This window comes from Podarcis vaucheri, assembly GCF_965113315.1.
Source record: "Podarcis vaucheri genome assembly, chromosome: 6".
In the NCBI taxonomy this organism is placed as follows: Eukaryota; Metazoa; Chordata; class Lepidosauria; order Squamata; family Lacertidae; genus Podarcis; species Podarcis vaucheri.
Window position 1 is genome coordinate 94,162,474 of NC_138764.1, and position 23,996 is coordinate 94,186,469.

The 23,996-nt window shown below is 44.9% G+C and overlaps 1 protein-coding gene and 1 long non-coding RNA gene across 11 annotated transcripts in view; one reads left to right on the forward strand and one right to left on the reverse strand.

Annotated features, from left to right (window-relative positions):
• Positions 1 to 23,996, forward strand: part of EDN3 (endothelin 3) — a 48,371-nt gene that overhangs the window by 8,117 nt on the left and 16,258 nt on the right. The gene's annotated exons all lie outside the window — the stretch shown is intronic.
• LOC309534363 lies at positions 1,094 to 23,225 on the reverse strand. 8 transcript variants are annotated; one of them, XR_014220629.1, is made up of 5 exons: positions 12,125 to 12,831; positions 11,826 to 12,031; positions 10,977 to 11,053; positions 6,469 to 6,587; positions 1,094 to 1,238 (listed from the first exon to the last, which is right to left on the reverse strand). It is a non-coding gene; the product is annotated as an uncharacterized lncRNA (long non-coding RNA). The 8 variants fall into 8 exon arrangements; XR_014220622.1 differs by lacking the exons at positions 6,469 to 6,587; positions 12,125 to 12,831 and adding an exon at positions 22,864 to 23,225; XR_014220623.1 differs by lacking the exons at positions 6,469 to 6,587; positions 12,125 to 12,831 and adding an exon at positions 22,545 to 22,851.

Here is a 23,996-nt window from a genome sequence, read left to right on the forward strand (position 1 = left end):
TCAGGGGTCCCTTTACCTTTACCTTTATGAGCTATGCCAACCTCTAAGGTGGGCTGTGGTTTCCAGGTGGTTTCTAAGCAGAGTGTCGTCTCCTAGATTGCACTTCTTTCAGAACATTAGTTCGGAGTGGCTTAAGCTGTTTTATGTACAGTGGTGCCTCGCAAGACGAAATTAATTCGTTCCGCAAGTCTCTTCGTCTTGCGGTTTTTTCGTCTTGCGATGCACGGTTTCCCATAGGAATGCATTGAAAATCAATTAATGCGTTCCTAGGGAAACCGCCTTCAGACCAGGTCCGGGGACAGTCTGTCCCCGGACCTCTTCTGAAGGCTGGGGGGGGGGACAAGGGCTTTTCTTCCCACCCCCAGCATTTTAAAAAACCCCGGGACAGCGGAGGACTTCTCCGCTGTCCGGGCGATCTTAAAATGCTGGCGGGCGGCATTTTAAAATCGCCCCGGACACCGGAGGACTTCTCCGCTGTCCGGGGCGATTTAAAAGCCCCTGGGAAGGCAGGCAGGGGGGACAACGACTTTTGCCCCCCGCCAGCCTTCAGAAGAGGTCCTGGACCTCTTCTGAAGGCGGGCGGGGGGCGAAAGTCTTTGCTCCCCCCCGCCTGCCTTCAAAAGGTGTCCCCGCGGCGGCGGGAGGTGTCCCCTGCCCCCCGCCCGGCTTCGGAGCACCGGGAGAAGCGATCTCCCTGCAGCCCCTTGCTGCAAAAGACGTCGGGGGGCAGCGGGGAAGAAGCGCTTCGCTTCCCGCTGCCCCTGGACCTCTTTTGAAGCAAGGGGCTGCGCGGAGATAGCGATCTCCCTGCAGCCCCTTGCTGCAAAAGACGTTGGGGGGCAGCGGGAAGCGAAGCGCTTCTTCCCCGCTGCCCCCGGACGTCTTTTGCAGCAAGGGGCTGCGGGGAGATCGCTATCTCCCCGCAGCCCCTTGCTTCAAAAGAGAAGACCTGCTGCCCCCGGGGCAAGCTTCGTTTTGCGAAGCAAGCCCATAGGGAAATTCATCTTGCGAGGCAACTCGGAAATGAAAAAACCTTTCGTTTTGCGAGTTTTTCGTCTCGCGAGGTGTTCGTCTTGCGGGGTACCACTGTACTTGAGAAACAGGCAAGCGGAAGCAGGAAAGAGGAAGCATTTGATTGTTAGATTTTGCTTGCCCCTTTTTTTACAGCATTCCATTCATGGTGATCCATGGGATAACAATTCGGAAGTGCTAGTGTAGATCCTCTGCAGTTCAACATGCTGCAAGAAAAATATTGTGTCAAGGCACACTGAAAATGTGTACAAACTGTTCTGCTTGAGCAAATGGCTAGAGCGTACTATACAACTGTTGCCTTTCTGAAAAGCTGGATTCCTGAGCTTTTGGGACATAAGACTGCACTACTGAACTTTTATTGAGTTTATATCTGTTTACTAGTCATGATCTTTCCCATTTGATCCCTACAAACTATGATTGTAGTTTGATGGAAAGCAGAGAATTCCCTGTTTGATAGGCCCCTTGGCTATTTCATAGAGCTACAATTCCAAGAGGTGTTTGAGAAGAGGCTATTGCAGTTTTACTTCTTATAATTTGTAGCATCAATACAAGCTTAGGTTACAAAGATATAAAATGGGAATGTACTTCATGTTTTTGTTGTAGCTTAACACAGATCACAATGCCACCTTGCATTCTAATGCCAAAGCATTGTGGAATAGATCAGTGGTTTACAAACCTTTTCCCCTATGGACTACTTGAACATGGCTGAGGGTATTAGTGGACTAATTCTTCTGCCTGTTGTAGCAATTGTAATATGCTGTGTTATATGCTATATGATTTTTATTTTGTTTCTTTATTGCTTATAATATTTCTTATATATTGCTTACAATATGAATTCCATAGAATTCAAATTATAATATGTTAAAATACATTATAAGAAACAAAAGCAGCACTAGAGTTAAACTGGAATACAGATTACTTTGACCCCTCATGAAGATGCCAGTTGCAAAAACATTGCAGTCCTTCAGATCCATCCAACTTTAAAATACACTTGATTTGTGGCTTGAATAGTTAGCATTTAAATTCCATATACACAGAAAATGTATGACACCCAGATGCATGTTTTCCACTTTAGTACCCAGTTCTCACAGATGAACGCCAGGAATTGAAAACAGTGCCCGCTGTGTCATAAAGAACTATATAAGCATACATTTTCAATTAAAAACTCCTGTGTAATAGCAAATAACTTCATAAGAGAAATCCAGATGTTACAGGATTTTTTTTGAAAACTGGAAATTGTATGTTTCTCTGGATCCCATCATGTTGCACATATGGATTTTCTCAACTGCACTTTTTGTCAGATGATAGATTGCTTAGTTTTCCATGTTGCATATCTGAAAAGCTGTAATAGTTGCTCCAGGGCACTTATAGTATTTTGCTCCAGTACACTTTTATAGTATTTTGCTTGTACTAGTAAGTGAAGGTTTTTGCTAGATATTTTGATAGGATATGCTTCTATTGGCTTCCATATCACTGTAGTTCTTATATATATATTTTCAAATATTGCTCCAATAACAGCCTCATTATGACAATACCAATTTTATCCAATTGATACAATTATTAATGCCAATTATTCAAATGTCAAATTATAAAGTTTAATTAAACTGGCCCCATCGCATGCTAGAGTTGATAAGCTTATTCTTCTACATTTTTTCTGTGTTCCAAAATTTTAATAATTTTCATTCCTTTCTATTCAGATATAAATATCCCTTATATAACAGTTACAATTTTGTGATTTCAATCCGTGTTGGTATAATAGGTAATTTATAAAGTCTCAAGTGAGGAACTTTAGCTGTAATCGTTATTCTTTCCTGTATGTGACGATGTCTTTCCATCCATATATGGTGCTGTATCCTTTATTCCTGCAACTGTTGATGGTTCCAGTCATGTCTTGGGAGAAGTTGTTATCTCAGAGTTTTCAAAAGTCGCTACATCGCTTTGTCCTGTGATTTGGTTTCTAGTAAACAAGCCATCTTTGCCATTTTTCCAGCCTAGAAAGAACGGTCTGTATCCAGACTGCAGATAGTTACCGGTAATCCAGAAACTTCTGTTCTTGCAACTGGTAGACTCCTTTCCTCCCTGCCACTGATTTATGGCCATTTAGCCTTATCTCAAACACATTCTTTTGTGGATAATGGAGGTTAGGGTAGATTTTGCTCTATATTTTCAAAGCATAGCCTTTCTTCCCTGGTTCCCTCTCAGTTCCTTTCTCTCTCACACACACAGTTTCAATTTTGTTAAATTCCATATTATATTCCAATGTCTTCCATCCTTACTTGTGCAGATATTTAAAAATAAAACTTCCATTCTGGGGTGGGGTTGCTGTATCATAAAAGTAGAGAAAAACCTTAAGTAAGCAAACCGTGGGCTCCCCTCCCTGCATTGTCTCTTTCACCGAATGAAATCTGCTCTCAATCCAAACCTTTCATATCCTTGTAGCTGGGTTGTATTTGCAGTTTCTTATCTCATCGTCTTTGGCATGTGCCTGTAGTTTTCTCCAATTAAAATCCAATTAACAGTCTAACCTGTGTTTCCAGGAACGGGATGGGTGCTCTGTGCACCCAGTACCTTTGCCTACCCTCGCATTCCATGGGGAAGCGAGTGCCAGACTGCCAGGCAAACTGCGGGTGAGAGCCTGGTTCCTCTTCCAACTGAAGAGGAATGCAGATAATGAAATCCCCTTATCATCATCTGATTATCTCAGTCTGTTTCTCTCCTGCGGTGTTGGGAGAGACCCCATTCCTGGTGCACCGGAATCAGAAAGCTATATCACTGTGATTCTTGATCCTGATGCTCCTCTTTGGCACAGAGATGGAATACAGAATAATTGCCATACCACATACCACACAGTAATGTACTGAGTGAATTGTTGAAAGATTGGTGCGGCTAATGCTAGCTCTCTAGGTGTACCTGTGCCATACATTAGTACATTTGCCTAATTCACAAATTATATTTTTTTTAGAAGTAAACCTTTAAAATGCTGTGAGTGAAGTGGCTTAATAAAGGAATATGAATTGACATTCTACACTCTATTTCTCTTTATAAAAGCTAGCCGGGAAGGACTGGGCGATGGGCTTCGTGGGGTGGTGAATGCTTCCCTCCGTGAGGGAGCCTTCCCAGACCCGCTGAAAGAGGCGGTTATTAAACCGCTTCTTAAAAAACCATCTTTAGATGCGGCCACGATGGCCAATTATCGCCCAGTCTCAAATCTTCCATTCTTGGGCAAGGTGATTGAGCGAGCGGTTGCCGAACAACTCCAGGCACGCCTGGAAGAAGCAGACCATTTGGATCCCTTCCAGTCGGGATTCAGGCCTCATCATGGGACTGAAACTGCCTTGGTCGCACTGGTTGATGATCTCCGGCGGGCTAGGGACAAAGGTGAGAGCTGTTTCCTAGTTCTGCTGGATCTCTCAGCGGCGTTCGATACCATCGACCATAGCATCCTTCTGGACCGTCTTGGGGGGCTGGGAGCTGGGGGCACTGTTATACAGTGGTTCCGCTCCTTCCTCCTAGGCCGTGTTCAGAAAGTGGTGGTGGGGGATGAGTGTTCAGACCCCTGGGCTCTCACTTGTGGGGTGCCTCAGGGTTCTGTCCTCTCCCCCATGCTTTTCAACATCTACATGCGGCCGCTGGGAGAGATCATCAGGAGGTTTGGGCTGGGTGTTCATCAGTATGCGGATGATACCCAGCTCTACCTCTCTTTTAAATCAGAACCAGTGAAGGCGGTGAAGGTCCTGTGTGAGTGTCTGGAGGCGGTTGGAGGATGGATGGCGGCTAACAGATTGAGGTTGAATCCTGACAAGACAGAAGTACTGTTTTTGGGGGACAGGAGGCGGGCAGGTGTGGAGGATTCCCTGGTCCTGAATGGGGTAACTGTGCCCCTGAAGGACCAGGTGCGCAGCCTGGGAGTCATTTTGGACTCACAGCTGTCCATGGAGGCACAGGTCAAATCTGTGTCCAGGGCAGCTGTTTACCAGCTCCATCTGGTACGTAGGCTGAGACCCTATCTGCCTGCGGACTGTCTCGCCAGAGTGGTGCATGCTCTGGTTATCTCCCGCTTGGACTACTGCAATGCACTCTACGTGGGGCTACCTTTGAAGGTGACTCGGAAACTACAACTAATCCAGAATGCGGCAGCTAGACTGGTGACTGGGAGCGGCCGCCGAGACCATATAACACCGGTCTTGAAAGACCTGCATTGGCTCCCAGTACGTTTCCGAGCACAATTCAAAGTGTTGGTGCTGACCTTTAAAGCCCTAAACGGCCTCGGTCCAGTATACCTGAAGGAGCGTCTCCACCCCCATCAGTCTGCCCGGACGCTGAGGTCCAGCGCCGAGGGCCTTCTGGCGGTTCCCTCACTGCGAGAAGCAAAGCTACAGGGAACCAGGCAGAGGGCCTTCTCGGTAGTGGCGCCCGCCCTGTGGAACACCCTTCCAGCAGATGTCAAGGCGATAAACAACTACCTGACATTCAGGAGACATCTTAAGGCAGCCCTGTTCAGGGAAGTTTTTAACGTGTGATATTTTATTGTATTTTTGGTTTTTATGGAAGCCGCCCAGAGTGGCTGGGGAGGCCCAGCCAGATGGGCGGGGTATAAATAATAAATTATTATTATTATTATTATTATTTTAAAATGCAGGCTAAATCATGACCCAAATAATAAGACATTATTTCAGTATTCACAATTTTTGTGCATTGAATATTCTACGTTTTGAGCTTCTGTTTATCTTTATTTATCTGCTAAAGGAAAATGACATGGATAAGAATGCATTTGGAGTTCTTATTTTAAAACAAACTTAGGGTTATTTCAAAGTATTGTGTTTTGAAATTTCTGATACTGGTTTCGTAAGGAACCTACATAAACAAATTGTGGCTGTTCCCTTCAAAACATTAATCAATGCGACCCAGGACATCTGCTGTTTGCCACTTGTAATTTTTCAAAGGAGAAAAGATTAGACATGTGGCTGCTTTTCATACCACATATGATAAGCATGTGTTTCTTTCTTGGGAAACTGTTATTCGAAAACTGTTACTGGATTGCACACTTCTGTTTTTAGTCTCTGAACCTTTTTTTAGTATATATAAAAAAGAGGTACTGCTAGGGAACTTTTAAGGTGAGGGCCTTTTCACACAATATAGATTTCTGTAAGTTATTGCTTTTGTGTAGATGAGCTCCTCAAACACATGATAAATGCACCCTTCTCTTTAATAGGTTGCACATTCCTGCCACATTTCTGTGCAGTAAAATACAACTGAATGTTAAACTCTTATCAGTGTTGTTGTGTACCAAACAATTATCTGTCTAGATAAACCTTCTTGCCTGAGGCAGCTTAAATTTTAGATCTGAATTTGGGAAATAAACATCTCACATCTTTTCTGTTTAGCATACTATCAATCAATCAATGAGCCAGTTATCCTTGATCAAATTCCACTCACCTTAGTAGGATTATACGTGCAGAATTGCTGGTTCCAGTCCTTAATGTTGAAAAATGGGCCTTCTGCAATGAATCAGTCATATGCTTTCCATTTTTAAATTGGCAGTGCTTTCTAATAAACTGCGAAAGAGTGTTAAAATAGAAAACACTGTTTTGAATTTGATTTGCCTTTTCTGCTATGCTGAATGACTATTCAGACTCAGGCAGCCAAATTCTCTACTGTAGTTGGTCTAGCCACCAACTACCTCTGGTGTTAAAGATAGGAAGACATGAAGTTCTGCCCCACATGCCATTGCTATTTCCTGCAGATTCCTTACTCCTTCTTTTTGCTAGTGCAACACTGGCAATTTGGTTGACAGTGCAGGCTGCTGAACCTGGGAGGGTGATGCATGGGTTCAAATAGCTGCTTATGCATGAAACTTGCTGGGCAATACTGAGTAAATCATTACCGTACATCAAAGGGTTGTTGTGAGGATAAATTTGGAAAACAGTGGAGACTTGATTCTGTCGCCCTAATATTTACCTACAAATTGACAGGATGTTCAATTTTTTTGAGGATTTATGCACTAAGTAAATCAAGCTTAGGCTGATTTCAGAAAGCTTAAGGCACTACTGGGTCAGAAATACTCAAGAGAAGGGAGTCCTAGATGAATGGGTCAGCTAATGAAGGCACAAAGGCAGACAATTCCAGCAAGAAAGAAAAGGTCGAGGCATCTCTTCTTTCTTCTTCGGCGATCACTCGTAGCCGAGTAAGATTGTCTTCCATAAACACAGTTTTAACAATGAGTCCGTAAGTGACCGTGGAGGCCAATTCTGGATCCACATGTCCTTCCCCAGTGGGGACATTGGTTTCTGGGAGGGAGCTGATCACGGTGTGGATTTGCCAAGCATGCCTTCCTCCTAGCACATTTCTCCTTTGTGTCCTGAGTTTGAGTGTCTTCAAAGCCCATGACACCTTTGGTAAAGGCTGTTCTCCAACCAGAGTGTTCGCAGGCCAGTGTTTCCCAGCTGTCAGTGTTTATACTACATTTTTAAAGATTTGCCTTGAGATAATCTTTACACCTCTTGTTGACCACCAGCATAACACTTTCCATTTTTAAGTTTGGAACAGAGTAGTTGCTTTGGAAGACGATCATCTAAAGAAACTGGTGTGGCTGCATAAGGAGCTTACAAATGAGCTGAGAGTTAAGAAGGGCATGTGTAAGAAATGGAAGAAAGGAGGAGTATACACGAGTAGTAAACAATTGGAGGGTGAATGCCAGGTGGGCTAAAGCTCAGAATGAGCTCAGGCTTGCAAGAGAGGTTAAAAATAATTCTATATTCGAAGCAAGAGGAAGAACAAACAAGTGGTAGGTCCTCTGCATGGAGAAGATGGAGAAATGCTATTGGGTGACAAACACCCACTTTGCCTCTGTCTTCACCCAAAAGGAAAGCAATGCCCAGCCTGGTGATAGCATAATATACTGATGTAAGGAGGAAGCAGTTCTGTTATTATATGATTAAATGAGGCATGGTTGCTGGTATAATATAGAATCATAGAATTGTAGAGTTGGAAGGGACCTGGGGATCATCTAGTCCAACCTCCTGCAATGCAGGAATATGCAGCTGCACCATAAAGCTATTGAACCTGCAACCTTGGTGTTATCATTCTCTACCATTCTCTAGCCAACTGAGCTATCCGGGCTTATATACGTGCTTATTTGTAGGGAATGGGAGTTAACTAGAATAATAAGGGTGGGAAAGTGTTTTAAATGTGCCAGCCCGCTGATGTGTTGGAATCAGTAAGCATGTGTTGCTTATTGGGCAGTGTTACTCAATGACATTGGTATGCCAAGTTTTCCTCTTCACATGCTCTGCTGCATTAGCAACATGCTGACAGACTGCTAGCTGGTTTATATTTTCATTCCTTCCTACCTTTTTTTTTATTATTCCAAAGCTTCAAGGCGAGTAACATATTTAAAAAGGAATTTAGGTATACAATATAATTGAATTCAAATAGATTCCTTCCTCATTAACTCTTGCTGCCAAATGGGCAGCTGCCAATCTGCTAGAGGCTGAACATTTTCCAGAAGCACCACAAACCTTTCCACCCTTTGTTTTCTCTCCCTATTAAGACGAAAAGACTTCTAATGGCCAGTGCTTGATGCCTGGACATTTTAATTCCCTGCTGTTTTGTGGGTTCCTGGCATGTTTTACACTTTACTATTTTAGCACAGAAGGTTTGGTGTAACTTCCAAGGGGTCAGACCAAATGAGGTAGTTTAATTAAGCAATGACAAACCTAGACAGCATCTTAAAAAGCAGAGACATCACCTTGCCAACAAAGGTCCGTATAGTAAAAGCTATGGTTTTCCCAGTAGTGATGTATGGAAGTGAGAGCTGGACCATAAAGAAGGCTGATCGCTGAAGAATTGATGCTTTTGAATTATGGTGCTGGAGGAGACTCTTGAGAGTCCCATGGACTGCAAGAAGATCAAACCTATCCTTTCTTAAGGAAATCAGCCCTGAGTGCTCACAGGAAGGACAGATCCTGAAGCTGAGGCTCCAATACTTTGGCCACCTCATAAGAAGAGAAGACTCCCTGGAAAAGACCCTGATGTTGGGAAAGATGGAAGGCACAAGGGGAAGGGTACGACAGAGGACGAGATGGTTGGATAGTGTTCTTGAAGCTACCAGCATGAGTTTGACCAAACTGCGGGAGGCGGTGGAAGACAGGAGTGCCTGGCGTGCTCTGGTCCATGGGGTCACAAAGAGTCGGACATGACTAAACGACTGAACAACAACAAAATTATGCAATAAAAGGCTGTACCAACTAAAGGGCTTGATTTACATATAGAAAATGGTGTTAGGGAAAGGGTTAAGTCACCCCAGCAGCTACTTTTATGCAAAGGGAGAAACAAACTTGGGAGATATGTGACTCTCCTGTTTCATGTTTTTTTTTTCCAGCCAAGTGGTGTTACCCACAGGAAGGAACTTAAAAGTTTCCCAAGCCACAGAATTATGTCAAGCAAACTCTCTCCCAGGCTGTAGGTGGTTAAAATCTTCTTGTTTTGCAGACCAGGGGTAGGCAGATACCGTATTTTTTGCACCATAACACTCACTTTTTTCCTCCTAGAAAGTAAGGGGAAATGTCTGTGCGTGTTATGGAGGGAATGCCTGCAGGTAGCGGGGGGGATCTGCTGCAGTCGTGAGCAGAGGATCCATGGTTCCCCTTCCTTCCCTCCTCCGTGGTTACAAAGCATGGATCCACATGGATCCTCAGGATTTTTGCATTGGGCTACTCCAAACTCACTGTCAGATCACATGTCTGTGGCCACAGCATGAACCACAAAAATCATATATCCACTATTTCGTTTATAATATTTTTTTCTTGTTTTCCTCCTCTAAAAACTATGTGCGTGTTATGGTCTGGTGCGTGTTATAGAGCGAAAAATACGGTAATTGTTCTGGAAATGGGTCTTTTTGTGGCCAAGTTGATGCTCTTAACTTACTGTGTATTTCCTTTATTTTGGTTTTGCTGAGTTCTGTTCTTGATTTTTAATTGAAAATATATTTGAGAGCATGGTTTATGACAGGGATGGCAAACCTTTTGCAGTCTAACTGCTGCATTCCTGCATGGGAGACCTTTCAGGGACCATATGCTAGTTCTGGGCAGGGCCAGTTTTAAAATATATGACACTTGCCTTTGTATAGTAGGCTACATTCCAGTCACAAACAGGTTGGCTTTCTACACACCCACAAAATCTCTCCATCCATCCATCCAGGCAGGCAGGCAGGCAACTGAGGTATTATCACAGTTCCAGGACACATTGCCACCTCTACCCTGGCAGAATCACTCAAAAGGAGGGCCTGGAACAGAGCCAGTAAATATTGTGGCCTGGGGAGGGTCTGGGCAGCCACATTTAGCCCCTGTGACTAAGGTTTCCTACTCGTGCTTTACGAAGCAGGGTGGATATCTGAATAGAAATAAAATACGAGTCCATGTTGCTACGTGACTGAGGTCTTGGCGAACACTGAGTTATTCCACATTATGCAGGGTGTGATAATAAAGATTATCTGAATGCCTATTTGAAATACTTAGGGTGTAAAGTCCCTTTGGAGGAGGAAGATGTCAGCTGTGTTCTTTGTAAAGCACTACGTACATAGATGGTTCTATAAAAATTCACTAGTAATAATAAACATTGCAGATGTTTATAACAAACATTTACACATTCCTTCCTGCAAGACCCAGTTCTCACTGAAGTAGTAGAACTGCAAGTGTGTCTCGCATGATTGCTCTTTGACATGAAGAAAAGTTCCAGGTACGTAGAAAATTAGTTCTAGCAGATAGATTGATGAAGATGTCAACCTAGGGTGTGGCAGCTGTGGAAAACGTGAATTCCGAGTTAGGAATCATTAGTCACAGGAATGAAAATGAAACTGTCAATATCATGATGCGGTTATACAAATCTTTGGTGAGTTTTGAACACCATCCTGGAAATACTGTGCACATTTCTGGTACATTTCTTACCTCTAAAAGGATATCATAGATCTAGCAGAAGTTCAGAGAAGATCAACGAAAATGATCAAGTGATTGGAGCAATTCTCCTATAAAGAAAGGTTACTGCATTAGCAGCTTTTAGTCTGGGGAAGAAAGGTGAGTAAAGGGGACATGATAGAGTTGTCTAAGATTATGCTTGGCATAGAAAAATTGGATACGGAGGCATTTCTCTTCCTCTCTTGTAATCGTAGAAACGGGTGCCATCAAATACAGTACTGAATGTTAGTATATTCATGACAGCCAAAATAAAGTGCTTTCACCACACACTGCACAGTTAAATGCTGGAATTCATTCCCAGAAGATGTTGTGATTGCCATTAACTTGGATAGCCTTAAGAGAGATTAGGCAAGGTCATAGAGGGTAAGACTATCAGTGACTACAACAATGATGGCTATTTTCTGTCCTCCACTGTCGGGAGGCATTATACCTCTGAATACCAGAAATCACAACTGGGGAGAATGCTGTTCCACTCAGGTCCTGTTTGCATGTTTCCCATGGGCATTTGGTTCTTCACTGTGAGAAGAGGATGCTGGGTTTTGACCTGATAGCTTTTCTTACATTCTTGCCCCAAATCACAGCACACTGCTAATGCTCAACAAGATACAAAACTTTTTTTTATCATTATTCTCTCCTGATTAAATTGTGTGTGTGTGTTTGTTTTGGAGAGGGTTGTATGTTCTCTGTACTGATTTTGTGACGCGAAATCATAGTATTAGAAATGTTACAAGAAGCCCTAAAGTGCAGTCATGAGTTTTGCATTAAAATTGGTTATGAGAGTGATGTAATTTTGAGTCACCTTAGAATGTAATGAACACTCACCCTTTGGAGCAGACTGTTTAATACTCAGAGGCGTCAAGGAAGCACAGCTGCCAAGGGACATACGAGGCTTAATTCATAGTTCTGTGAACTCCTTTTGCTCTCTGTGGTAGAATTTGACATCACAGTTACCTAGAATTGGAATTGTTCCAGGCCAGGTTTCTGTGCTCTGCTGCTTTACTTGAAAATGTCTTTATTGTAAAGGGGATCTTCATAAAACAAAAAACTGAATGTTAAACTACTACATATGACTTTAAAATTATAACTGTAGAACAGTACAATGGAAGTGGAAGACTCCTCACCACTAAAGGAAGTACTTGTGACAAAGCACATAATGAACCTGGGGAATTTGCTGCCACAAACGTAGAAGGAGACTGGAAAAATCATGTACATGTCAGACGATATTTACAGCCTTTTGGCTATAAAAGGAACCAACCATGCTCAGAGTCAGAAACCAGACTGGACTAAATGGATAGTTTTGTACATCCAGCAGGACAGTTAATATGTTCGTGTGCAGATTTAAAGTGCTCTCACAATAGTCTCTTAAGCACACTTTATCTGTGCTTCTAATTTAAATATACGGTAATACCTACTTTGGCTATAATATAGAATACATTTTAAAACAGCTCTTTCACGTCTCCCCTGTTAACTGCATATACAACTTAAGGGAAACCGCATGCATGTAGCCATTGAAAAGAGGCCTACTTTGGTGAGCTATTCCCAACCAGCTTACAATGTTTGCAAATACTTGACTTCCCGTGTGGCTTTTTGTTATTTTAAGGTTCCCTTGGGACAGTTTCCCCATATCTGCTTCACATTTACTTGCTTTTCTCTTCCCTGCCCATTCTTCCCCACCGTTTTTGTATCATGTCTGTGGAATTGGAAGTGTGTGGGCAGGAACATCTTTTAATGTTCTATACGGCACCTAATCATTTATTATAAATCACTTAATTATTATTTTTTAACATCAACTACATTGTGAATACAAAGTGAACCAGAGTATGGTGACGTTTACTTTTGCTGGTGCAAACTCATTTAAAAAGAGATAATTCTGAAGTGGTGCTCCTGCCATGAGAGAGCAACCAAATGAAATGTTTGCCATGTAAATTTCCCTTCAACTCTTGACACAATCTGAAGAACCATTTCCTCCCAAGTCCTCTTCCCTCACGGCTGGTTGACAGTTACTCCCTCAAGTTGGCAGTTGGAACCAGAGTGGATAAAAATCAATGATTTAAATTTTTTTTTAAAATCGATTTTTAAAAAAATTAAATCAGATTTTTTTTATTTAAATCAGATTTTTAAAATAAAATGCTTTTGGAGGGAAAATATTTCTAAATATAGTTTTCTATTTACCATAAGTTACGTTATAGTCTAAAGGCTATTCACCAGGAAACAAGGATTTAAGTTTTTCATGTGTGCTAAAACTCAGTACGTTTTTATTTTTAAACAAAATCATTTAACCACATCAGTTAACATGGATACATATGCTATAATGTTATTGTTTTAGTTAAATAAATTGCTTAAATTGTTTCTAATGATTATTTTTCTCATTCCAATAAAGTACAGCAGAAAAGTTGTGCAAATATAAATAGTTACCCAGTAACTTATTAAACCTCACAATAATTTCATAATTATCTGTCTATTTCTGATAGTATAACCAAATCAGTAATTTGTGATATAACTGTAAAAAACTACTCTGAAAATTTATTAGTCCAAAAATGATACTGTCAAGGGGATGGTTAGCTGCTTGTGCTTAAAATTGTGCCCCTTCAGAGTTTGTGCGACCCCACAAACCTCTGTGTGTGACAGAGCTCCTCAGACATGTCTGCTCTAGTCACTAGTAGAGTCTGACAGTGGCTGTCTGCGGAAGCGCTTCCAGCAAAGAAGTTCCTTAACGGAAACGCGTCTCCTGGACTCACGACGTGGCAGCTTCCGGCGCAGCATGGGTCTCCCTGCAGCTGCTTCTGACACCTCCCCGCTATTTTCGCTCGAAGTGTCTCTCACCCCTTTCTCTCCCCTGCTGCTTCCTGCCTGGGCTGCTGCGTCTCTCTCAGCATTACTGAGATCCTCCTCCAGAGACCCCGCGCTCCCCCTGCTGGTCCCTGCTTTGGCTGTTGACTCTCTCCCAGTCTCTGGGAGCCTTACCACTTCCCTTTCCTCCGATGTCAGTTCCCTGACATCCACCTCCCCTCCAGGGCCCCCCTCTCCCCCGCCCCTACTCTCTCCTCTGGGCGGTGAGGAGCTGAAACCCCTAAAAGAATCCTCTTCATCTTCAGACGTCTCGAACAATTCCCTCCATCGGTCTTCGTTCCGACTCGCTGAATCCTCCTCCACCTCGGAATCAGCGAACCCCTCCAACTCTTCTTCGTCGTCGGTGGTGGCGAAGTATTCCCTCCGGAGCCTCGCCACTGGCTGGGGTTTTCTAGGGAATCTCTGATGAAAAGTTTCAATCAAAACCTCGTCATCTACATCCTCTGCCCTGACCCAGGTGTTTTCCGACTCCGGCTCCCCTTCCCACATTACCAAATACTCTACTTGACCTCCCCTCCACCTGGAATCGAGAATCTCCGCTACATGGTAGCTGTGTTCTTTTTCCTCCATCGCTGGTCCCCTATTGACCCTCCCCTCTCTGTCCCCTATATACGGTGACAGCAATGATCTGTGGAACACTGGGTGCAACTTCATGTGGTTCGGTAACCGGAGTCTGAAAGCCACTGGGTTAACCTGTTGCGTGACTTCAAATGGGCCCAGTCTTTTGGGTCTTAACTTCTTACAACCTCCTTTAAATGGTAACCCTTGGGTGGACAGCCACACCTGGTCCCCCACCCTAATACTTTCCCCTTCCCTTCTGGTTTTGTCTGCCTGCCTCTTATATTCCTCCTTCGCCCTGTTTAAATTAAGTTGGAGCTGGCGATGGATCGCTTCCATTTCTTCAACGAACTGTTCTGCGGCAGGAACGCTCCAGTTCTCCCCCTCCCCCCCTGGGAAGGCTCGGGGATGACACCCGTGATTGGCCAAAAAAGGGCTCATCCCCGTGGACACGTTCTCTGCATTGTTATAGGCAAATTCTGCCAACGCCAGCTTCTCCACCCAATCATTCTCTCTGTCATTCACATAACACCTCAAATATTGCTGGAGGACACCATTAGCTCTTTCCGCCTGCCCATTGGTTTCTGGATGACGGGCGGTGGAAAAATTCACCTCTACATGCAATAAGCTCATGAGCTTCCTCCAGAACCTGGAAGTAAATTGTTTCCCTCGGTCCGAAACCACCCTCAATGGGGCACCATGCAACCTAAACACATTTTCCACAAACAATTTAGCGGTTTCTTCTGCTGTGACCGCATGTGAGCAGGCTATAAAGTGGGCCATCTTGGTTAACAGGTCTACCACAACCATAATTGCTGTCTTCCCCTTGGACCTGGGCAGATCAGTCATGAAATCTATTGCCACTGCCTCCCATGGTCTTTCCGGCGTGGGTAGTGGTTCTAATAAGCCTGCCGGTGCCCGCCTCTCCCCCTTGGCTCGTTGACATCGGTCACACCCTCTCACATATTCACGCACATCTTCCCTGACCTTGGGCCACCAGAATTCCCTGGTAACCAGCCACATGGTTTTGTGTTGCCCAAAATGCCCTGCTGTGGGGCTATCGTGTAGTTGCTTGAGTACCTTTTCCCTCAATTCCCCTTCAGGTATGTATAACGCTCCCTTGTAGTACAACGCCCCGTTTCTCTCCTCAAAACCCCCGGGTTTGTCTCCCTCCCTCCTGAGACCCCTGAGTTTGTCCTGGGCGTATTCATCCTGCACCGTTCCCTCTACCAGTTCCCTTTGCCCCACCAAAGCCGCCCCACACACCCAGCGGTCCTCGGGAATGACATGAGTCTCTTCGGGTGCACCCTCTCCCTCCAAATATTCAGGTTTGCGTGAGAGAGCGTCCGCCCTAACGTTCTCCGGGCCTGGTACGTAACAAATCTCAAAGTTAAATTTGGAGAACTCCTGGGCCCATCTCAACTGCCTTTGGTTGAGCACTCGCGCCGTTCTCCAATACTCTAGATTCTTATGGTCCGTGCACACTTGCACCTTCTGTTGTGCACCAATTAGTAGGTGCCTCCATCTCCGGAAGGCCTCATAAATCGCAAGAAGTTCCCGGTCGTACACCGTGTAGTTTCTCTCAGATTTGTTCAGCTTTCGCGAAAAGAAGGCACACGGTCGCCACTCTGACCCCTCCTTCCCCGGCTGCAGAAGCAGCACCGCCCCTATGGCTCTGTCAGAAGCGTCTGTTTCGACCCTCAGCTTTTTTTGTAAATCCACATGTAGAAGTTGTTCGTCAGAGGCGAAGGCCCTTTTCAGTTCCTCAAACGCTCGCTCCGCCTCCCCCGTCCAAACAAACTTCTTTTTGCTGCTGAGACAGTCCGTGATGGGCGCCGTCAGGTGGGCGAAGTTTCGGATGAACTTACGATAAAAGTTTCCAAACCCTAGGAACCTCTGCACATCCTTCTTGGTCTTGGGTGTTTTCCATTCCAGCACCGCTTGAACCTTGCCGGGGTCCATGGCCAACCCCTTGTCTGACAAGCGGTACCCCAGGAATTCCACCTCCTTGGTATGAAACTGACACTTCTCCAGTTTCACCCACAGTCTGTTGGCTTGCAGCCTGCTCAACACTTCTCTGACGTCTCTCACATGTTGCTCCTCATTCTCCGAATACACCAACACGTCATCTAAGAAGGCCACGCAATTCTTGTAGAGCAAAGGCCCCAGTACATGGTTCATAAAGGCTTGAAAACACGCGGAGCCTGTTTGTAATCCAAAAGGCATAACGAGGTATTCAAATGCCCCCAAAGGGGTGAACATGGTGGTCTTCCATTCATCCCCTTTCCTTATACGTATCAGGTTGTACGCCCCCCTTAGGTCCAGCTTTGTAAAAATCTTTCCTTTTCGCACCCTGGTCAAAATATCATCAATCCTGGGCATAGGAAAAGCCGCCGGCTCTGTCACTGCATTTAGGGCCCGAAAGTCACATACCAGCCTCGGCTTGTCCGTGTTTTTTTTATCCACAAAAAACACTGGGCTACCCCCCGCTGCCTTGGACTCTCTGATGAAGCCTCTCTTCAGGTTCTTGTCAATGAACGCTCGCAACTCCTGCATCTCCCTGTCTGACATGGCATACAACTTGCCTACAGGAAGCTGTGCTCCAGGGAGTAAATTGATCTGGCAATCAAAGGGCCTATGCGGGGGTAGTTGGTCCGCTTCCTTCTCGCTGAACACGTCGCTGAGATCAGCATACTGTGGTGGCACCTTCCCCTTCTCCATTACTTCCGTCCCTGCTAGGGTGGCTTGGGCCCCTGCTGACCCCTTTTCTGCCCTGCAGTGCTCTAAGCAATGTGCTGAACCGAAGGAAACCACTCTTTGATGCCAGCCCACCAGCGGATCATGTAGGGCTAGCCAACTCATTCCCAAAATAATGGGAGCGCCTCCCAAGGTGGCCACATTAAACGCTATCAGTTCTGTGTGCCTTGCCACCCTCATTATCATTGGGACGGTCTGCAAGCTGACGCCTCCTCCCAACAGTTCCCTGCCATCGATCGTGGTCACCTGCAGGGGGTTGCTTAAAGGGATAGTCTGTATCTGGTGCTCAGCAGCAAACTCCTTGCTCATGAAATTGCAGGAGCTGCCTGAGTCCAACAGCGCCTTTATTTTTAGGGGGTGTCCATTTTGCAGCTCTAGCGACACTTCAATCACTAGAGCAGGTCGAGGAGCTTCTGGCACTGGCACTCGGGGAAGGGGCACTTTCACTGCTCTTTGGCCTGGCTGCAGTGCCCTGCTGGCAACCAGGCGTTGGCTTTTACCTGCTCCGTTTCTCCCTGCTCTTCCCCCTCAACAGCTCCCACCATCCCTTGCCATTCCTTCCTCTGGGGGCAGACTCTGGCAAAGTGACCTGGCTGTTGGCAGAGATAGCATTTCCGGGCTCCCTTTCCCTCCTTCTTCGCCCCCTCACTGGGCTTTGAAACTGCGCGCGCGCGGGCTGTTCCGATTTCCATCGGCTCTGCCGGCGGGAAAGCTGGCTCAGGAATGTCTGGAATGCGTAACTCCTTCCAACGTTCCCCTCTCCCTTCCCGCCTCTCCATGGCTCTTGCCTCCTGGCGCGCTCCAATGGTCAGCGCAGATTTGGTCAGCTGATCCATAGACACCGCCCTGGGGCTCCTGGCCAGCTCGTCTTTCACAGCTGAAGAAAGACCTTCTTCAAATAGCATCTGAATGGGTGCTGCCGATAAATCCCACCCCAATCTGTGAATCAGCATGGTAAATTCAGTCCAGTACTCACGGACAGATCTGCTTCCCTGCTTGCAAGCCATTAGCTGTCTGCGCACCACCCCTTCCTCAATATCGCTGGAAAACATGATATCCATTGCACGAAAGAATTTCATAGTGTCCTTTAGGATATGGTTGTGCGTTGCCATCAGGGGTCGAACCCAGTCCCGCGCCCCCTTCTCAAGATGCCCAATTACGAACGCAACTCGCGATTCCTCATCAGGGAACTCATCAAACTGCACATTCAGAGCATATTGCATCTCAGTCCTAAAGGCATGGTAATCCTTGGGGTCCCCCCCAAACTTCTGCACCAATCCTGGTACCTTTCTGGGGAACTGAGTGTTTCTCCCCTTTTTGTCAGCATCCTGAGCCCTTCTCTCCTCGAGCCTCGCCGTCTGCAGCGCAAGTTGGACCTCCAGAGCTTGATACCTTTCTTCCAAGCTTGGACCAGCTCCAACCCCTGCGTCTCCGGTTCCGACTGGGTTGCTCATGATGCTTTCTCCTGCACAGGCAGCGTACAGAGACTGTCAGACTGCTGTCAAGGGGATGGTTAGCTGCTTGTGCTTAAAATTGTGCCCCTTCAGAGTTTGTGCGACCCCACAAACCTCTGTGTGTGACAGAGCTCCTCAGACATGTCTGCTCTAGTCACTAGTAGAGTCTGACAGTGGCTGTCTGCGGAAGCGCTTCCAGCAAAGAAGTTCCTTAACGGAAACGCGTCTCCTGGACTCACGACGTGGCAGCTTCCGGCGAAGCATGGGTCTCCCTGCAGTTGCTTCTGACACCTCCCCGCTATTTTCGCTCGAAGTGTCTCTCACCCCTTTCTCTCCCCTGCTGCTTCCTGCCTGGGCTGCTGCGTCTCTCTCAGCATTACTGAGATCCTCCTCCAGAGACCCCGCGCTCCCCCTGCTGGTCCCTGCTTTGGCTGTTGACTCTCTCCCAGTCTCTGGGAGCCTTACCACTTCCCTTTCCTCCGATGTCAGTTCCCTGACAGATACCTTCATCTGGTTGTAAATATTAAGATTATACCAGCAAGAATGAGTCTTTCTGTAAAATAAAAAAAAAGATTTAAATCAAGTCTTAATGACTAGTGATTTAAATCAGGTCTTGCTGACTAGTGATTTAAATCAAGTCTTACTGACTAGTGATTTTTTTTAAAGTAATATTTATTGAAGTTTAACAAACATTTAGAGAATTTCAAAATTTAAACTTAAAAAAATAAGAATAAAGAATAACCCTACAAAAGTACAGAAACAAGACACATAGAAAAAACAAAATAGAAAACAGTTTACACAGTAAAAAATACTTTCATATCATATACTTCATTTACTAGTTTCCTGACCACCTCACACCTCCCTTTTTGTATTCCAGTTCAGATATTTAATTCAGCAAGTCCTTACCCTCTATCACTTATCCATTACTCAGCATCTTAACCTATTATAAATATATGTATTTTCCTCCATTATCAATCCATATTTACATATTCTTGTTAATCTTTTTACCAGCACCACTTATTTTCAATCCAACATCCCTTTAACATTCATTAATTTTACAGTATTTCTGCAAGTAGTCTTTAAATTTTTCCCAATCTTCTTCCACCGCCTCTTTTCCCTGATCACGGATTCTGCCAGTCATCTCGGCCAATGTCATATAGTCCATCACTTTCATCTGCCATTCTTCCAAAGTGGGTAGATCTTGTGTCTTCCAATACTTTGCAATGAGTATTCTTGCTGCTGTTGTTGCATACATAAAGAAAATTCTATCCTTCTTTAACACCAATTGGCCGACCATGCCCAGGAGAAAGGCCTCTGGTTTCTTCAGGAAGGTATACCTAAATACCTTTTTCAGTTCATTATATATCATTTCCCAGAAAGCCTTAATCCTTGGGCACGTCCACCAAAGGTGAAAGAATGCTCCTTCAGTTTCTTTACATTTCCAGCATTTATTATCGGGAAAATGATAGATTTTTGCAAGCTTGACTGGGGTCATGTACCACCTGTAAATCATTTTCATAATATTCTCTCTTAGGGCATTACATGCCGTGAATTTCATACCTGTGGTCCACAACTGTTCCCAGTCAGCAAACATAATGTTATGACCAACGTCCTGTGCCCATTTAATCATAGCAGATTTAACCGTTTCATCCTGAGTATTCCATTTCAACAGCAAGTTATACATCTTTGACAAAATCTTGGTTTTGGGTTCTAACAGTTCTGTTTCCAACTTTGATTTTCCCACCTGGAAGCCAATTTTTTTTTTGTCCAAATTGTATTTTGATAATAATGAAGCCAATCTCGCACTCTTTTAATTTCTCAAAACTCTGCAATTTCAATTTGTCTCCTTCTTGCTCCAAAATCTCCCGATATTTTGGCCATTTGGCCTCCATATTGGGCCTTTTCTGAGCCTTTGCCTCCATTGGTGACAACCACCTTGGGGTTTTATTTTCAAGTAAGTCCTTATACCTTGTCCAGACATTAAACAGTGCTCTCCTGACAATATGGTTTTCTTACTGACTAGTGATTTAAATCAAATCCACCCTGGTTGGAACTGACAGTTACTCCCATGAGGTGTTGCTTAGCGATGGTGGAGGGAGGGCAAGGCGCCTTCTTTGAGATGTCGCTTAGCAATGGCGGTAGGGAGTTAATGAGGAAGAGATTAAAAAAATAAAGAGCAAGGCCCTTTCTGCACTATACATTTAAAGCAGCATTGCACCACTTTGAACAGTCATGGCTTCCCCAAAGCATCATGTAGTTTGTTAAGTGTGCTATTTAACGTAACTAAGTTGCGTTATAGTCCAAAGGCTATTCATCAGGAAATAAGGATTTAAGTTTTTCATGTGTGCTAAAACTGTAGTTTGTTAAGCGTGCTATGAGGAGACTCCTGTCAGTGGCGGAGCGTATCTAAATAGCGCCAGGGCATAGGCGCCGACTCCATGGGGCTTGAGGGGGCCCGAGCCCCCTCAAAAATTCGTTTGGGGGGGCTCCGCCCCCCCAATAATCTCCGGCGCCCCTCCAGCAAAGCGCCATCGCCGCCGCTCCCCCAGCCCAAAATGCACAGGGTCGGGCTGCCTGCATGCCTCCTGCCCTCCCTCCCGAGCAAAAGCTCCACCCAATTTCCTTTGGAGCTCCCCTATTCGCTCACGAGGAGGCGGCGCCACATTATTTGCATATTCATGAGCTTATTATTCATGAGCTTTCCCGGGGCCCCCCAATATTCTTTATAAGTCCGCGTCCCTGCGCCAGGGTCAGGAGAATGGGCGGCAGCATTGCCACTAACAGCCTCATCCTTCAAGATTTTGGGCTCTTCCAGACTTCTGCTTGTCTTGCCGCTTTCCTGCCGGAAAAAACCCCACTCTTTAGCGCTGAATCAAAGCAAACGCCAATCAGTTTTTCTCCAACTTTTCTCCAGTTTTTAGTTTGCTCCAATTTAGTGGTAAAGAGCAAGTTTCCCCTGGGGAAAACCTCTCCGACTGTGCTTTCTAGGCGTGGGATAAGCAGAAGCATAGATGAGCCCTCAGTCAAAGCCACCTTTTAAAGCCACCCAAGGAGACCCGTATTTCATATTCCCTTCACAGGATTTGTGGCTTTGGCAATCAATTCCTCTTTCCAGGGAACTCTGGACAGCTCTTGAGCAGCTTTTATTGAAGTCTTGTGCATTTATGTTCTGGAGTAAATCTACAGTAACTGTGTTGAGTGGCCTAGTAAATGTGTTTAGGATTGCAATCCCAGAATCTCCCCCCCCCCCTTTAATGCAGATTACTTCAAAATGTTTTACCAGTTCACACCCTCCTCCCTCAGTCCACCGAGAACAGTTACAAAATAGTTGGTGCAACTAGGAATTGCTCTGGATAAGTGACTAACTACAGAACTGCTCATTAATACCAAGGGCAGATGCACTAAATGCCATAACAAATCAGTGTCAATGTTCATTTTTGGAACTTATTTTTAGAACACATCTATGGCCTTTTTGTGACAAAGACAATTCCAGAATCACATGGTATACTCTGGTTCTTTATTTGCTGTGGTTAACTTCAGTAGCTGATTTTTAGCTCGGGTGCTTTACAAGAGAACAAAAAGAAAGAAAGAAAGAAAAATGTTTCCTTCTCACTTTTGCCCACTGTGCTACAAAAAGTATAGTTTCAATTGTTTTCTGAGATCCTGGCTGCCGAAATCAAAATGCAGTCAACTTCTGCCTTCAGCTGTTGCCACACAGCTGTTTCACATTGCTGATTGTAATATCTCCCTTTGAATTATTATGCCAAAGCCACAAATGCTGAAAATTATCCCCATTACTTCCAGTCTGATTACTATTAGGGCATCACCAATAACATGTTTTTGTTTTTTTTTAAAAAAACTAAAATTATTCTTGTTCCTTTGTGCTCAAATATTGAGTTGTCATTTTGTAGTGTGGAGCAACCTGTTGCTTTTGGTCCACCTTTAAGAAATAGTAATGTGGTAGGTTTCTTTTTTTTTAATAAGTGTAAATTCTACAAAATCTATTTTCCTCTGTCCTTGAACTGGACAGCGGCTTAGTCTCAGACTCGTCATTGTTGACTGACACTCTGCTGGAATGTCAGGAGCCATAATGTCGTCCTTTGCAATGAAAATGCTGCTGTGTCAAGGACAGTGAGAGTGTTCTCTTATAGCCTGCTAATTGACGGTGAACAATAGTTGTTTCCTTAATGAACCGTTAAGCAGATGTTAAACTTAAAAAAAAAAAGCATGGGAAAAGAAACCTGAAGCCACAGCTGTCTCTAGAGGTCCCTTTGGGCATTCTTTGAACACACAGAGAAAACATCTTTGATGTCGTGGAGCTGGCTTTGCGTCTGTGGGAGGGGTTTATTATAATTCTTCTTCTGGTGACTGACAGTTCTGATAATACTAGCATTGCCTATCTGGGCACCTATCTACTTCTCAATTGCGTATGTAAAGGAACACCTCCTTTAAAAATGCAAACTTCCGGTGGCCTGTAAAGTGTTTCTGGAGCTTCCTACCAGGGCCGGCCCTCCCATGAGGCAGACTGAAGCAGCTGCCTTGGACGGTGGAATCCCTGGAGTTGCTTGGCAGCAGCTTCACTTCAAGATCTTGCAATATATATAATAATTTATCATTTATGCCCCACCCACCTGGCTGGGCTTCCTTGGCCACTCTGTGCGGCTTCCAACAAAATATTAAAATACATCATACATTAAAAGCTTCCCTAAACAGGGCTGCCTTCAGATGTCTTCTAAAAGTCTGGTAGTAGTTGTTCTCTTTGACATCTGGTGGGAGGGCGTGTCACAGGGCGGGCGCCACTACCGAGAAGGCCCTCTGCCTGGTAACTTGGCTTCTCACAGGGAGGGAATCGCCAGAAGGCCCTCGGCGCTGGACCTCAGTGTCCAGGTAGAACGATGGGGGTGGAGACGCTCCTTCAAGTATACTGGACCGAGGCCATTTAGGGCTTTTAAGTTCAGCACCAACACTTTGAATTGTGCTCGGAAACATACTGGGAGCCAATGTAGGTCTTTCAAGACTGGTGTTATGCAGTCTCGGCGGCTGCTCCCAGTCACCAGTCTAGCTGCTGCATTCTGGATTAGTTGTAGTTTCCAGGTCACCTTCAAAGGTAGCCCCACGTAGAGCGCATTGCAGTAGTCCAAGCGGGAGATAACCAGTGCATGCACCACTCTGGCGAGGGAGTCTGCGGGCAGATAGGGTCTCAGCCTGCATACCCTGGAAAGTGAGGCTTTGGTGGGGGCGACACATTCCTATTTCACCTCGGGTGGTGAAACAGGATGGGCCACACTTCTTTCTACTATGCAGAAGTGGGCAGCATGGGACAGTTTTGTATTGAGGATTTATGTAAGTTAAGCATCCAAGGAGACAGGAGAAA